The sequence below is a fragment of the Saccopteryx bilineata genome, chromosome X (genome assembly GCF_036850765.1).
Source record: "Saccopteryx bilineata isolate mSacBil1 chromosome X, mSacBil1_pri_phased_curated, whole genome shotgun sequence".
NCBI classification, from domain to species: Eukaryota; Metazoa; Chordata; class Mammalia; order Chiroptera; family Emballonuridae; genus Saccopteryx; species Saccopteryx bilineata.
The window spans coordinates 113,748,620-113,761,494 of record NC_089502.1 but is presented as its reverse complement, the minus strand read 5'-3'; the positions used below and the strand labels follow the sequence as shown (position 1 = coordinate 113,761,494).

At 38.3% G+C, this 12,875-nt stretch overlaps 1 pseudogene; it reads left to right on the top strand.

Moving 5' to 3' along the window:
- Positions 1 to 12,126: 12,126 nt before the first annotated feature.
- On the top strand, positions 12,127 to 12,666 carry LOC136317789 (ferritin heavy chain pseudogene; annotated as a pseudogene).
- The last annotated feature ends 209 nt before the right edge of the window (positions 12,667 to 12,875 follow it).

The window sequence follows — 12,875 nt, the reverse complement described above, 5'->3', positions numbered from 1 at the left end:
TTTACTTTCTTTCAACTTTTATGTTGTTTTGTAGTTTTCTGTAGTCATTCTTGCATTTTTGTCAATTTTATTCCTAGGTATTTTATTATTTATGATGCTTTTGTAAATGGCATTGTTTTCTTCATTTCATTTGAAATTGAAGTGGAAATAAAGAGCTTCCCAGATAACAAAAAGCTAAAGGGGTTTGTTAGCTACAAATCCATATTATAAGAAATATTAAAAGGGCAAAGGAGAAAGATAAGGAAGAGGAGGAAGAGAAGGAGGAGGAGGAGTAGGGAAGAGGAAGAAGAAAAAAAGAAGAAGAAGAAGCAGCAGCAGCAGCAAGACAAATGGAAGAACATAGTTAAAAGAATAAAATGGCAATAAATACTTACCTATCAATAATTACTTTATTATTTTTTATAGCAAGAGAGACAGGCATAGACAGGGACAGACAGACAGGAAAGGAGAGAGATGAAATTTATCAACTCATTGTTGTGGCAATTTAGTTGTTCATTCATTGCTTTCTCTTATGTGCTTTGACTGGGGTGCTTCAGTTGAGCCAGTGACCCTGGACTTCAACTCAGCAACCTTTGAGATCAAGCCAGCAACCAAGCGGTCATATCTATGATCCCATGCTCAAGCCAGAGACCTGAGGACTTTAAACCTGGTACTTCAGTGCCCCAGGGTGACGCTCTATCCATTGAGCAACTGCCTGGTCAGGCTCAATAACCACTTAAAATGCAAATGGCTTATATTAAAAAAACATAGGATAGCTGAATGGGTAAGAAAGCAAGAACTGTATATATGCTGTCTACAAGAGATCCATTTTTGAACAGGAAATACACACAGGCGAAAACTAAAGGGATGGAAAAAGATATTTCATGCAAATAAAATTTTTTAAACACTGGGGCATTAGTACTTAAATATGATAAAATAGACTTTAAAGAAAAGTTATACTTGGCCCTGGCCAGTTGGCTCAGTGGTAGAGCATCGGCCTGGTGTGCAGGAGTCCCAGGTTCAATTCCCGGCCATGGCATACAGGAGAAGCATCCATCTGCTTCTCCATCCCTCCCCCTCTCCTTCTTCTCTGTCTCTCTCTTCCCCTCCCACAGCCAAGGCTCCATTGGAGCAAAGTTTGCCCGGGCACTGAGGATAGCTCTGTGGCCTCTGCCTCACGTGCTAGAATGGCTCTGATTGCCGCAGAGCGATGCCCCAAGATGGGCAGAGCATCATACCCTGGTGGGCATGCCTGGTGGATCGCGGTCGGGTGCATGCGGGAGTCTGTCTATCTCCCCGTTTCCAATGTAAGAAAAATACAAAAAAATAGCTATACTAAGGGACAAATAAGGACAACACATAATGATAAAGGAAGCAATCCAACAACAGAATAAAACCCTTGTAAACTTTAACCATCGAAAGTAGGAGCACCTACATATGTAAAGCAAATCTTAATGGGCATAAAGGGAATGATCCACAGCAATATAGTCATAGTAGGGGATTTTAACACCCCATTAACCTCAGTGGACAGATCTTCCAGACAGAAAATCAACAAGGAAATAGGTGGCTTAAGAGACATACCAGAGAAGCTGGATTTAATTGATATCTTCAGAGCATTTCACCCCAAATCAGTGGAATATATATTCTTTTCAAGTATACTTGGTGTATTTTCTAGAATAGACCACATATTAAGACACAAAAAAATGTCCTCATAAATTTAAGAAGATTGAAATCATGCCAATCATTTTATTTGACCATAATTTCATGAAATGAGAAATCACACACACACACACACACACACAAAGAAGAAAAACAACAAGACATTGAGGCTACATAACACATTACTAAACAATGACTGGGTTAAAAATGAGGTCAAGGAAAAAATCAAGACACCTTGAAATAAGTGAAAGTGAAATACAGTCCAAATCTATGAGACACAGTTAAAGCAGTCCTAAGAATGAAATTCATAGTATTACAGGCCTATCTCAAAAAAATAATTATCAAATGAACAATTTAACTTTATACTTTAACAAAATTTAAAAAAGAACAACAAAAACAAAAAAAGCCCAAAGTGAATAGAAAGAAGGAAATAATATAAATAAAAGCAGAAATAAACAAAACAGAGTTTAAAAAAATAAACAATACAAACATCAATGAAACTGAGAGCTGGTATTTTGAAAAGATAAATAAGATTGACAAACCTTTAACCAAATTCATCAAGCAAACAAAAGAGAGAAACTAAATAAATAATATCAGAGATGGAAGGGAAGAAGTAACAACTAACAACAAAGAAATACAAAGTATTGTAAGAAAATATTACAAACAATTATGTACCAACACATTGGACAATCTGGGTGAAATGGACAAATCCCTAGAAACAAAAAATCTTCCAAAACAGAATCAGGAAGAATCAGAGAATCTTAATTGAGATATTACAGCTAATGAAATTGAAGCAGTAAAAACAAGCAAACAACTTCCTACAAATTTCTCAGACCATATGGTTTTACCATGAATTTTAATAAATATTCAAAGAATTAACACCTATCTACAAACGATTCTAAAAAGTTCAAGAGGAAAGAATACTCCTAAGTTGATTTTATGAGGGTAGCATTATTCTAATTTCAAAACCAGATAAAGTCACTACAAAGAAAGAAAATTATAGGTCAATATCCTTGGCAAACATAAATGTTAAAATCCTCAACAAAATATTAGCAAACCAAATCCAGAAATACATTAAAAAGATTATACACCATGATCAGGTGGGATTTATTCCTGATATGCCAAATTACTACCACCTCTGCAAATCAATAAATGTGTTATACCACATAACTAAAATGAAGGATGAAATCACATGATCATATCAATAGATGCAGAATTAACATTTAATAAAATCCAGCACCCAGTCATGTTAACTCTCAGCAAAATGGAAATCAAAGGAACATACTTCACCATAATAGAGGCCATATATGACCAACCCAAAGCCAACATCATACTCATTGGGAAAAAACTACAAATGTTTCACTAAAATTAGTAACAAGAAGAGGATGTCTGCTTTTACTACTCTTATGACATATTGTACTCAACCTCATAACCACAGCAATAGGACAATAAGAAAAAATAAAAGGCATCCAAATTGGAAAGAACAAAGTAAAACTATCATTATTAGCAAATGACATAATACTGCATATAGAGAATACTAAAGATTCTTCTAAAAAATAATGATCTATCAGAAAGGAAAACTAAGAAAACAATGCAATTCACAATTACTTCAAAAAGAATAAAATTCCAACGAAGAATGTAAAAGGCCTGTACTGAAGAAATTATAAGACACGGAAGCGAGAAATTAAAGAAGACACAATCAGGTGGAAGCATATAAGTCCTCAGGTTATGACATTCTCGATATATGGCATTTTGATTTTATGACGCTCACTTCCATAAAAACTTTTAAAAATTGAGACATGAGTGTTTTGGCTTATGCTGTTAGTGTCATACTCATGGACTATATGGGCAAACTAGTTTGGTTGCGTACAGCAGAAGAATGCACAATATAGTGTACAGTACAGTATATTTATGTCCTTTTCCTGTTGTGTTTTTATGTTCTAGTTGTTATTTTATGTTCCAGATTTTGAATTTACAACTGTGGTAGGATAGGTAAGTGACTTCGGCAAAGGTGTTTTTCGACCTACACCAAAATTCGGGTTAAATCACTGTGTCATAACTCGAGGGTCCCCATACGATGTTCATGCATAGCAAGAATTCATATCATTATAATGTCCATGTTATCCAAAATAATATATAGAGTCAATGCAATTCCTACCAATACATCAGTGGTGTATTTCACATAACTAGAACAAACATCAAAAATCTATATGAAACCACAAAAGGCCCTGATGAGCCATAGCAATATTGAGAAAAAGGAACAAAGTTGGATGAATCATACTACCAGATATCAAACTAGATTACAAGACCATAGTAATAAAAACAGCATGGTACTGTCATAAAAACAGACATAGAACTCAGTGGAACAGAATAGAGAGCCCAGAAATCAACACACAGCTATATAGTCAACAAATATTTGTCAAAAGAGGCAAGAACATACAGTGGGGTGAACACAGTATATTCAGCAAATGCTATTGGGAAAATTGTAGAGATACGTGCAAAAATATCAAACTGGATAACCTTCTTACACCATACTCAAGAATAAATTGAAAATTGATTAAAGAGTTAGATATTACATTCAAAACCATAAAAATCCTAGGAAAAACATAGGTAGTAAAATCTTGGACATTTCTCACAACAACATTTTTTCAGATATATCTCCTCAGGTAAGGAAAACAAATAAAAAAAATAAACAAATGGGACTATATCCAAGTAAAAAGTTGTTGCACAGCAAAGGAAACCATAACAAAATCAAAAGAAAACCTACTGAATGGGGGAATATATTCACCAATGCATCTGATAAGGAATTAATATAAAAATGTATAAAGAACTTATAAAACTGAAAACAAAAAAAAATATTGTTCCAATTTTAAAAACTGGGTAAAGGACCTGAATAGACACTTTTCTAAAGAGGACATACAGGTAGCCAATATACATATGAAAAAAATGTTCACTCACTGCACTAGTCGGCTGGCTCAGTGGTAGAGCATTGGCCTGGTATGTGGAAGTCCTGGGTTAAATTCCTGGCCAGGGCACACAGAAGAAGCACCAATCTGCTTCTCCACAATTCCCCTTCTCTTTTCTCTCTATCTCTCTCTTCCCTTCATGCTACCAGAGCTCCACTGGAGCAAAGTTGGCCCGGGCTCTGAAGATGGCTCCATGGCTTCTGCCTCAAGCACTAGAATGGCTCTGGTTGCAACAGAGCAATGTCCCAGATGGGCAGAGCATCGCCCCCTGGTGGGCATTATGGGTGGATACCAGTCGGGAGCATGCAGGAGTCTGTCTCTCTGCCTCTCCACTTCTCATTTCAAAAAAATAGAAAAAAACGATGATTAATCAATAATTTTCAGGGAAGTGCAAATTAAAAATGCAATGAAATATCATCTCACACCTGTCAGAGTGTCTACCATCAATAAATCAACAAATAAAAAATGTTGGTGGGTGTGTGGAGAATAAGGAATCCTAGTATACTCTTGGTGGGAATGTAGATTGGTACAGCCACTGTGGGAAGCACTATGGAGTTACCTCAAAAACTTCAAAGTAGAACTGCCTTTTGAGCTAGCATTCTCGCTTCTTAAAACATATCATAAGAACACCAAAACACTAATTTGAAAAAATATATGCACTCCTATGTTCATTGCAATGTTACTTACAATAGCCAAGATCTGGGAACAGCCCAAGTCTTCATCATTGATCAATTGATAAAAAAAAAAGTGGTGGTACATTTAAACAATGGAATACTACACAGCCAGAAAAAGAAAGAAATATTATCTCTTGCCACAACATGGATGGACATGAAGAGAATTATGCTAAGTGCAATAAGTCAGTCACAAAAAGGTAACTACCCATGTGATTTAACTCATACATGAAATCTCATAAACAAAATGGACTAACAAACAAAACAGAGACAGACTCATACATAGAGATCAGGCTTACAGCTGTCGGGGTGCACATGGGCTAGATGAGGGTTATAAAGGGATTGATTAAGAATAGACAAAAAAAACTCGTGGATGCTGACAACAATGTGGTGATTGACAAGGGGCATAAAGGAGGGTATAAAGGGGATAAACGAAGACTTGACTTGGGGGACTGAACACAAAATATGGTATGCTCTGTGTTGTAGAACTGGGCACCTGAAACCTTTATAATTATGTTAACCAGTGTCACTCCAAAAATTCAATTTAAAATCAAATTAAAAGAAACATCAAGGAGATCTAGAGAGAAGTATCATTATTCAAGGGCAATCTAAGCCTGAAGGTTGGATTTTTATCACTTTTCCTAGGCATACTTAGGAAAGTAATTTTCAAGAATATACAACTTTCAGCTGGATTTTATTGTCTGATCACTTCGTTCTAGATATATCAGTACATGCCATTCAAACGACCCAGCCTTGGGTGGTTGCCTCAATTTCCCTTGGCCCAGAGACTACCAGAAACTCGTACTCTTCCACATGTCTTTGAGCCAATATCCTTTGACATTATACAGTGGAGAGTTTTCACTAACCTCTTTTGCAAATGACCACCCCAACCATAGACCTTAAAGCAGACCCAAGGTACAGTTACATAATGGAATACTATTTGGCAGTAAAAGAAAAGGAAATCTTATCTTTTGCAACAACATGAATGGACCTGGACAGTATTATGCTAAGTGAAATAAGCCAGTCGCATCAATGCAAGTACTATGTGACTTCACTTATATGTGGAATCTAATGAAGAAGATAAACTAAAACTAAAATGGAAACAGACTCAGATACAGAGAACCGACTGACAGCTCGCAGTAGGGAAGGGGCTTGGAGGACTGGGTGAAAAAGGTAAAAAGATTAAGTAAAACAAAACAAAACAAAAAACCTTCATAAACACAGTCAACAGTATAATTAAAACGAGGGTGGGCAGAGTTAGGAGAGGGTAAATGGGGATTAATGGTGATGGAAGGAGGATTGCCATGGAGTGATAAATACAATATAAAGATGATGTATTATAGAATTGTACACCTGAAACTTATAAAATTTTATTAATCAATGTCACCCCAATAAGTTCTATACAAATAAAACACTTAAAAAAAGCTGATTCACTGGCTTCTCTGTGAGGCCAATCCCCAAATATAGTGGACATGCTTCAATCCTGCTTTATTCAGGTTGCTCAATATATTAGTTTTGTCGCAGATTACAAACACTTCCTGACCTGGGACAAAGTCTTCCTTCCTTCTGTTTTATTTGGTTTATTTTGTTCTTCATTCTTTTAGTTTCTCTTTTTTTTCTTCAGTGAGAGGAGGGGAGATTGTCTCCTGCATGCACCCCAACTGGGATCAACACAGCAATCCCCATCTGGGGCCAATGTTCAAGTCAACTAAGCTACTTTTAGTGACTGAGGCTGACATGCTGGGACCAATCAAGCTATCCTCAGTGCCCAGGGCCTACGCTCGAATGAATCAAGCCACTGATTTGAGAAGGAAAGAGAGAAGGAGAAGAGAGAGGGTAAGAAAAGCAAATGGTCATCTCATATGTGTGCCCTGACCGGGGATCAAACCTGAGATGTCTGCACGCCAGGCCGATGTTCTATCCATTGAACAAGCCAGCCAGGGCATTCTTTCAGTTTCTGAAGGTGGGAAGTTAGATAACACCTGGAATATTTTTTAATTTTTTGTGTATGAGCTTTTAGAACTGTTTCTATACACTTCTGCATCGCTGATTCTATATCTGAAGAGTTTTTAGGTGCATATTCCAGTTTTTATGCAATTTTAATTTCCTTTTCTTACAGTTAATGCCATGCATTGTTTTGGGGTTTTTTGTTTGTTTGTTTGTTTTTTACAGAGACAGAGAGAGAGTCAGAGAGAGGGATAGACATGGAGAGAAAGACAGAAATGGAGAGATGAGAAGCATCAATCATTAGTTTTTCATTGCACATTGTGACACCTTAGTTGTTCATTGATTGCTTTCTGATATGTGCCTTGACTGTGAGCCTTCAGCAGACCGAGTAACGCCTTGCTCGAACCAGCAACCTTGGATCCAAGCTGGTGAGCTTTGCTCAAACCAGAGCCCAGTCCTGGCCGGTTGGCTCAGTGGTAGAGCGTCGGCCTGGTGTGTGGAAGTCCCAGGTTCGATTTCCGGCCAGGGAACACAGGAGAGGCACCCATCTGCTTCTCCACCCCTCCCCCCTCCTTCCTCTCTGTCTCTCTCTTCCCCTCCCGCAGCCAAGGCTCCATTGGAGCAAAAAGATGGCCCGAGCGCTGGGGATGGCTCCTTGGCCTCTGCCCCAGGCGCTAGAGAGGCTCTGGTGATGACAGAGCAATGTCCCGGATGGGCAGAGCATCGCCCCCTGGTGGGCGTGCCGGGTGTATCCCGTTCGGCGCATGCAGGAGTCTGTCTGACTGCCTCCCCGTTTCCAGATTCAGAAAAATACAAAAACAGCCAAAAAACAAAAAGCAGATGAGCCTGCATTCGAGGTGGCAACCTCAGGGTTTTGAACCTGGGTCCTCCGCATCCCAGTCTGATGCTCTATCCACTGTGCTACCACCTGGTAAGGCGGCATGCTTTGGTTTTTAAATTGGAGTTAAAGGGCAACGACTGTTATACTGAACATAACCACAATGCAATAAATGTTTTACAAACAACACTTTTACATAATTGTAGTTGTTTTTAAATGTAAAAAAAAATATTATCTGATAAAAACACCCTTTTATTTTGTTTTAAGATTGAATCATGGCTTCTTCGAGTAGGTGTAAATGTAAGAATAGTCCTGACACCTTCTGTTATATATGTGGCTGTTACACACTTCAACATCAAAGGCGTAATATTTCATCATTTGTGACACGTGCACACTTGGCCTATTTTCAAGTTCTTCTTGGCGATCAAGACAAGAATTGGGCTCCTCATATTGTATGTCATAACTGTGAGGAAATGCTTCATAACTGGACAAAAGGAAAACCAAAAGGAATGCCTTTTGGTGCTCCCATGGTTTGGTGTGAACCTAAGGACCACAGCAGTGACTGTTATTCCTGTCTGATCCATACAGAAAGCATCGGCAAGAAAAAAGGGCATATGATCGCATATGCTCATATTCCTCAGCAATATGACTTATCCCACACTCTGAGGCACTCCCGGTTCCAGTTTTCAATAGTTTTATTTCTTCTAAGGACAAAGAAAGTGAACATGGTGATCAAGTGTACTTTGATAAGATGCATGAGGAAATGGTTGTAGAATCTGAAGGGTCTTCTAATGCCAAGCAGTCATTAAACACTCAGCAGTTTACCAAACCTGAATTGAATTACGTAGTAAGACATTTGGGCCTATCAAAGAAAGCAGCTGTTTTATTATCCTCCAGGCTTCTAGAAAAGAATGCACTTCACAGGTCAGCTAAAATATCCCATTTCAGAAAGCGTGAACAAATGTTTGTGGACTTTTTCTCCGAAGACAAATTCTTTGTTTACTGTCATGATATCAGTAGTCTTCTCAGCCAGCTAGGTGTTGTGTTACCACTTACAGTCCAACAGAATGGCGGCTATTTCTTGACAGCTCCAAAAGGAGTCTGAAATGTGTTCTCGTACACAACGGTAATGTTTATGCAGCGGTTCCAATTGGTTATTCAACTCATCTGTGAGAAGATTATAATGACATAAAAATTGTCCTCAATTTTTTGAAGTAGGAGGAGCATAACTGGATCATTTGTGTGGTTTTTAAAATGGTAAATTTCCTGCTAGGACAACAGAGAGTTTTCATGAATTATCCTTGCTTTCTGTGTTTGTGGGACAGCCAAGTTCAGGAGAAACACTGAACACAGAAGGACTGGCTGAAACGTGAAGCTCTAGAAGTAGGGATGCAAAATATTGTGAATGAACCTGTAGATAATCGAGACAGGATCATTTTCCCCCCATTTGACATCAAACTTGGCTTAATGAAGCAGTTTGTTCAGGCTATGAATAGAGAAAATGAATTCTTTCAACATATTTTCTGCCTTGACTTTAGAGAAGATAAAAGCAGGGGTATTCGACGGACTTCAAATTTGAACCCTCATATGAGACGAAGAATTTGCCAGGAAGATGAATAAGGAGGAGAAAGCAGCATGGCATTCTTTTGTGACAGTCAAAAGAACGTCTTTGGCAACAGAAAAGCATAAATCTATGAACTTCTGGTTTAAAGGATGTTGTTGGCTTTCCGCGATATTGGATGTAACATGAGCGATAACATTCACTTCCTGAACAGTCACCTTGATAAATTGCCCCAAAATCTTGGAGCTGTTATGATGAGCAGACTACTGCTGGAGCATCAAACGAGATAGTCCTCAACAAGTACACAAACGCAAGAGCTACACACAAATTTTTGCCTGAATAAGATTTAAAGAAGTTTTGCTCAAATTTGATGATTAAAATAAATGTTTTAATATGTTCTATTTTGAAATTGTAGACAAATTCTGATGTAATCAAGTCTTTTGGTGTAGTAGTGTATTTACTGCAAGATATAAATTATTATATTTTTACAAAGATGATGCACAAGAAGAAATTCTATTTCATTATGTTAAACTAAATGTTGAAAATTTTACAATAAGATAAAAACCTAAAATCTTGAGTCACAAAAAAAACTGTAGCTTACAGAGAAAAACTAATGTCAGATTTGAGATCAGCACACTAGAATTAGGTAAGAACAAATGTTTTTGTAGGTGCAACAACAATTTTGTTCCCCAGTGTAATTTTTTTGTCTTCTCTTCTTTCCTAATATAGGGATTTCTGTTCCATAACTTTGCATTTAAGTACAGTTTACCTTCATCTCACCAATGTGAATATACAGAATTTGCTGATATTTAGTTCCAATAAATACCCCCTTGATCTTTTCTTTAACCCATAGATTGTTCAGAAGTGTACTATATTATTTGTTTCCAAATATTTGAACATTTTTCATGTATCTTTCTCTTAATGAGTTCTATTTTAATTCCATTGTTCTCATAGAACATACCTCATGATTTGAATTTGTTTAAACTTATTAAGGCTTATTGTATGGTCCAGTATATGGTTTTTCTTGGTAAAAGTTCCATGTGCACTCAAAAATAATATGCTTCTAAACAATATGTTTTTAAACATTCCTTTCTTATGGCTGTATACTTTTTCTTAACATGAATTATTATTTCTTTTTCTTCCTCTTTCATTTCCTGATTAGAACAAGTAAAATTTCATTGGTTGCTTACAAAGACAGTAGAACTATGAGTTTTTTGAGTCATGTGAATGTATTAACTATTTAAAAAATAATTACTTGCATTTTTTTAAAAGTAAACAATGATAATGGAATCATGGTGGCAGACTAGAAACAAAAACAATCACCTATACATAAACACACTGGAAAGGATATAGTTAGCAAATCAGAGATTGTGAGGAAATCTTAGAAGATAGAAACAGGAAATACTTTCAAACTGATAAATAGGTGATTTAAGATATCTGCTGTAAAAATATAAGATATCTGCTATAGAAGGGCAAGTGCATTCAAAACAATTTAAGAACAAAGTCAATGAAATCAAAGGACTATAGAGGGTCATTGGCAGACTGTGAAATTAAAGACCTACTTTCTGAACAACAGATCTGTTTGCTGCTGCCCTGATCTGATCCTTCCCCAATCTTACATTAGACATACTCCATGACACATACACCTAAAGGAGATCACTGAATAATTGACACACTCCACTCTCACATTCAGATGACAAGCCTGTTGGTGAAATGAACATCACAACTGTAGATCAGATCCACATTAATTACATAAGCTAATTACTCTCACATATGTGCCTTTTACTCCCAAATATGAATACACAAATGTGTGCCAGTATTTTAGGAAAGTGAAACAGATAGTGAGGGACAAACATAATTGTTTATATATATGTAGAGAAAAACCCCACATAACACACAAAGACACTGTAAACATAAGAGAACTTTACCAAAAAATCCAAATTCATAATAACAGAATATTAAGGAAGACAATGGGAACACAGTGTTATTAAAGGGAGTAACCAGAAAACAATAGAAAGTACTTGAAAATAGAAATACTACTAAATTTAAAAACTCAATAGATGTCAGGTGCTCAGAACAAAGTTTCTGGGCCTCTCCAGTCTTTGATAGAACCTAGAACAGAATGCTCCCACTCCTAACCCTCCTCCCCTCAGGAAATGACTCCACCCTTTCCCTCTCCAAAGTAACAGACCTCATTTCCAGTGTCATTCCAGAGCTTCCCCCTGGCGCCAGAGACCACCTGCAGGGGTCATCCTTTTGGTTGCAGAGCTTCCGTTTCACCCCGGAACCGGAACTCAGCAGCGTTGTCTTCCTCTTCAATTCTGGGGGCAAAGGGAGGTCCCACCGCCATTGCTGCTGACTCAGCCTCTGACAGCCGTGGCCACCTAATCCGGGGACCTTCCCACGCGCGGTAACCTACGCATTTGTCCTGCCGCTGCCTGTCCTGCAGGCCCCACCGCGCCACCTTATTCTCAGTGCTGCCCACCCACGCCGGCACCTTCAAACATGGCGACCTCACTGCCCTCTCTCGTGAGTGAGACCTACCACCCCGACTGTGAGGCCGCCATCACTGACCAGATCCAGCTGGAGCTCTACGCAGCGTATGTCTACAGGTCCATGGCTTTTTATTTTGATAAAATGGTCTTAAAGTACCTCGCCCAGTTCTTCCTAGAGCAGTCAGTCAAGGAGAAGGCAACTGCTGACAGGCTGATCCAGCTGGTGAACCAGCGCGGTAGCAACACCCCCTTGCGCGACTTCAGTAGAAATTACAGTAGCTCCTGGGAGAACAGCCTGAAGGTCCTGGAGAGCGCCTTGCGTCTGTCCATGAAGGTGAAGCAGAGCCTGTTCACTCTGCACCAGCTGGCCACCGAGAAGAAGGACACCCTTCTGTGCAACTTCCTGGAGAGGTACTGCCTGCACGAACAGCTGAAGTTCAACAAAGAGTTGGAGGAACACATCACCAGCCTGCGCAAGATGGGAGCAGCAGAATCCGGCCTGGCAGAACATCATTTTGGCAAGCTCCCCCTGGATGACAGCAAGGACTGAGTCTGGACTGCCTTCCCGATAGTCATGGAGAGACACCCCCTCCTCACCTTGCAAGCATGCATGTTGCACTATTACCCTTGCAAAACATTCACTTAAGTTTTTATGTTCACGTTTTAACATTTCTTCTAATAAAGCTGTTGGTTTGTAAATAAAGGTCTTTCATTGATTTTTGTATGCAAAACCTTCACCTTTTAAGTTTTTAAACAGGT